Source organism: Psammomys obesus, unplaced genomic scaffold (genome assembly GCF_907164565.1).
Source record: "Psammomys obesus unplaced genomic scaffold, mPsaObe1.curated_primary_1811, whole genome shotgun sequence".
Lineage (NCBI taxonomy): Eukaryota > Metazoa > Chordata > Mammalia > Rodentia > Muridae > Psammomys > Psammomys obesus.
In genome coordinates, this window is record NW_026593286.1 from 10,535,010 (window position 1) to 10,539,849 (window position 4,840).

The following is a 4,840-nucleotide window of genomic DNA, read 5'->3' on the forward strand; positions in this document are numbered from 1 at the left end:
TACAGTCGATACAGAGACTTACAAATGATCAAAGTAGAGAAAGAAGTCTATAGAGTTCCTGATTCTAAATCAAATAGCTTTATCTCTCCCAAGAGGCTCTGGAACTATGGTGGAAGAAAGAATAGAAGGAATGTAAGAGCCAGAAGTTGGGGAGGAATGTTGTGAAACAATGCCCTCTGGATGTAGTAGAACTGATGAACTCATGAGCTCATTTTCCACTTGGTTGTCTGAAAAAGACTTACACAGTATTTGGCGCATCAGCCTTTCATCATGGGTGGAAGGGGTAGTATTGACAATTAAGATTGGCTGGGGCAAGACTCTTATTTTCTTCAGTGGTGTGCCCATTGACAACTTTCCTATACTCTGATAAATAACCACTGTCCCATGCCTCTCAAGTGAGTTTATTTGAATTCAGTGACACACACACACACACACACACACACACACACACACACACACACGCGCGTATGTGTCATAAATGTAGAAAAAACACTGAACTTATAGGGAAGATACAGGTTTCAGTAGAAGGTAGGATGACTGGGGTGAGAAGAAGTGAAATTAATTATAAACACATATGAAACTCTCAAAGAATAAAGTTTGAGCAACATTTTTTCTTTGAATTTACAGATATAGTTAATGTGTGTGCATATGTGTGCACAGACACCCACATGCAGCAGAGTGACAGAAATAGAGTGAGTTTGATTTTCTTCTACTTTTTTTATTCTTTATTAATTACACTTTATTCACTTTGTATCCCCCCTGTGGTTCCCTCCCTCCTCCCCTTCCAATCCCACCCTCCTTCCCCCTCCTCCACGCATGCCCCTCCCCAAGTCCACTGATAGGGGAGGTCTTCTTTTCCTTCCTTCTGATCCTAGTGAATTAGTTCTCATCAGGAGTGGCTGCATTGTCTTCTTCTGTGGCCTGGTAATGCTGCTCCCCCCTCAGGGGGAGGTAATTAAAGAGCAGGCCAATCAGTTCATGTCAGAGGCAGTCCCTGTTACTTTTTATTTAATTAGTTAATCTTAATTTTGTAATAAAAACACATTGTTTTATATTTGAAATTATGAAGTTTTTTTTTTCTCCAAAAATGCCCTATGTGGAAATTATTTATGGAAGTAGCTGAAAAACCCTCTATTTCTCACCTCGCCTGCTTTCATCTTCCCTCCTTTCTCTCTCTAGTGCCCTTTAATGACAGTTTGTTACACTGGGTAAAATCCAAGAATTCTTGCACAAACAGGAGTTGTCATGAAGAAACTTTTATGGACAAAGATGTTTTTTTCTTTCAAAACTCACTCAGGCACTGTTTGAAGGGGAAAGTTCAACATGCCAGTCAGGTCAGCTCTACCCAAATCCTCCTCACATTCGTTTCTGCCTTTCTAATGTGTTGATTGTGTGTGTAGCCACTGTTCTGAAGTGCCTCATAATTACCCATTCTCCCCAGCTTACCTCCAGAGCAGTTTTCCGGGCACTGCCAGAAACCGCTCACTTTTATATTAATTTAAACACAACTTGCACACACAATATTGTTATTATTTTAAACCCAGCTTCACATTTGAGTTCCTTGCCCATTGAGGAACTTGGAAAGGAAATTTAAGTCCCATTAACAGCACTTGTTCTTTTGCTTTTTATTTTTGTTTCCTATAGCAGTCAGACTGAAAAACTCCAACTTTTAAATGTTGCATAAATATTGTATAGCGAAGGCATTTTTTCTATACATTATTTGACATCACATATTTAAGGTTTTGTTGTTGTTCATAGTTCGACTTTCTGCTCAGGAGCAAAGGGCCCTACTGCAGGAGGAAGCATGGAGAGGAGCTGGACTCCCTGGGCAGACTCAAGGAAAACACACCATCTTACTGAGTAGTTGCTTTCTCGTGTGTAAATGGAGAAGTTTATTTGCGTAAATTCTCTCTGGTTGTTCTGGAAGGATTAAATGGCCAATGTCTGGAAGCAACGTGAACAATTCTGAAAACGAGGCTATGTGAATCTCTGATTTTCTTTCTCAGAAGGATTTATTGCTTCAGCATTGGTGTTTGCGTGTGTCGTGTGTACACAGCTAGCAGTGACGCGCTTGCCTCAAGCCAGGAATTTGTTGACTTAACAAACACATATGCAGTGCTTACTGTGTGCCAAGCTCCAGTCTCCGCTCTTGACAGGCTTTAACTCATTTAATCCTTGCAGTAACCATGCAGGAGTAGATGCTGTTATTATTTTCAGTTCACAAGGTCCCAAGGAATGGCTAACTAATTCGCCCCAATATTACAATCATTAAATGAAAGAGCCAAGATTTAAAAGTAAGCTATCTGTGTGTAGGTTCTATGATGATTTCCATGAGCTTCTTTGTTCTGACTAAGAGTCATCCCCATTTTGTATTTTTGTGTCTGGTTTACTTTAAGCCCAGCCTCATTTGTGCTGCTTATTTCTCAATTGCTAGCTGATGTTTATCCCACTAACGAAATGGATTCCTGAAATGATCCACTGCTACGCTATTCTTCCTCTCCAATCCATTCAAGTGAACTACAAGAAGCCCCCATATCATATTTTCTTGAACATATACAAGGTGTAGATTGAAAACTCCCAAGGACAGATACGGGAGGCCCTCTTCTACATCCAAGGGATTGTCATCTCAGCACACAGCTATGGACCAAGGAAAACTTCTAATGAGACATGTTGTCTTAATAATTTTTAAACTATGGCACTAGCAGATTCCCCACAGTGATGATGGATGATGGACAAGATTCATCTGAGCTGTCCCCTGTTCTTATCTGAGGTCTTTGACTTTAGGGAGATGATCTTGGCTGTAGAAGTCATTCATGATCTAAGATGGCATTGATCTAAGTTAGTACGATAAAGCTGAAGTTCCAGATAAGAGGAATCAATTTAAAAAACTGTGCTGTGTTACCTACTGATCACAAATCTCTGAATGATCATGTTTTAATTATTTGATTTTTTTCCAGCATGAGATAAATCTCAAAGTGTCTCTCACTATCAAAGTACTTTATTTTTCTCTGAACACAAGTATACAATTAAAATACCACCAACCTCAAAATTGCCTGAAAAGCTCAAAATAAAGCAACTCCTTGTGGTAACTGCTATCTGTAGGAGCAGTAAGAAAGCATACAGACATCATCTCTCTAGGCCAGAACTGAGGATGATAGTCTTGGAAGTTTGCTCTTTGCAAAGAAACTTATTCTTTAACAAACTCTTCTGTAACATCTTAACATTCTGACCTCATTGATTTTACAATCCATTTAAGGAGTAGGTATTATTACCATGTAACCGAAGTGGAAATAGAGAAAAACACCAAATTTGCAAAGCAGTTGCTGAAATTAGGCAGAATAATTAGGCAGACTATGACGATATAAAACACCAGACATAGAAGAGAGGGAATGAGACATTCCAAAAATGTCTTATATGCTACTACTTCTATTTTCATTTTTAAAGACTTAGATCACTATGAAATGCCTCTAGCTAAATTCATACCTTTTCTTTCCTTACTTTCTAGTGGGACATGTATTTTGTTCAGGTTGCTTAGAAGGTTAAATTAAAGAGTCTGAAGTAGAAGGAGAAGGTGGCGTGCACTTTGGCTATGGAGCCTGGTCGAAGCATGGTCTTCACAGGTGAGATTTCATGTCTTGGCAACTCCTCTCTGGCTGGATTTTCCCTTGTGTGTTCACCCTGTGGAAAAAGATGGAGTCCCTTGAAATACCACAGCACATTTTTGCCATGGGTTCCAGCCCATGGGTGTGGCAGGTGGCTTGTGTTCCCAGTTTCCTGGCTAACAAGACTATTCCCTCTCACCCTTTCATCCCTTTCTTGTATTTTTTCAAATTGGATACCTTTTGAATGACTTGCTTTTGCTATTGGCGTGTGTAAACCATGTAGAAGATTCTGTTTTCCTGATGGATTGTAAGCTTAATTTCCACAGACTCATAGTGTATTAATATTACTTTGATCTCAATAACACAAATTGTTAACCATTTTACTAGCAAGCATTTGAAGGAGTTCCTAGAAGTTAGCTAAATACTGCATGAAAGCTTTTTACCAAGAAATGATTCACCAGTCTTATTGAGTAAACACCTATTGACGCATGAATTGTATTTGTTATATAAACACAATGATTATTCTTAGCTTTAAAAATAATTTTCTCATTATATCCTTATTTGAAGCAGAAGCAAATGCTTGTTTTACCAAAACTCATCATTAACAGGGAACAAGGAAAATCTAACTACCGTGCACAACACAGTAAGGAAAGTGAAAGATTTTGGGGCTGTAGAAGTTTGAAACTGCTAAGAAATTGTCAAGCAACAGAAAATTTCTAAAGTTTACCTTGAAACATCACTGGAGGAAATAAACTTGAATCCTATAGGAAATGCTGTAGTGTGTTAACAATATTTCACATTTGCAGAAATTCTTGTTTTTACCTCTGGAAGGCCAATAGAAATCACAGCAAATAATGAAATCTGTTAATTTATGGTCAACTTGAAGAGGGAGGACCAGTTGTCAGCTCTGCCAGCCATCATCTTTGTAGATTTCTCAAGTCTGAAGGTGATGACTGGGGTTCTGACCGTAGAATAGAACTCAAAGAGGGAGAGCATTGCATGTCAAGTGCTTACAATAACTTCTAGGATGCAGTAAGCATTCAGCAAAAGTAAATCTCAGAACTGTGATCTCTGTGACCACAGCATCCCTGTGGCTTGATATGCTGAGTGGTACGCTTCTGACCATTTTACCACTCTAAACTGAATACTGCACACAGCAACAAACACTAAAAGCAACAGAGGCTGCATTTGGCTTCTTTTCTTTCCTTTCCTCTTTTCCTACCTCCCTTCCCCTCCTT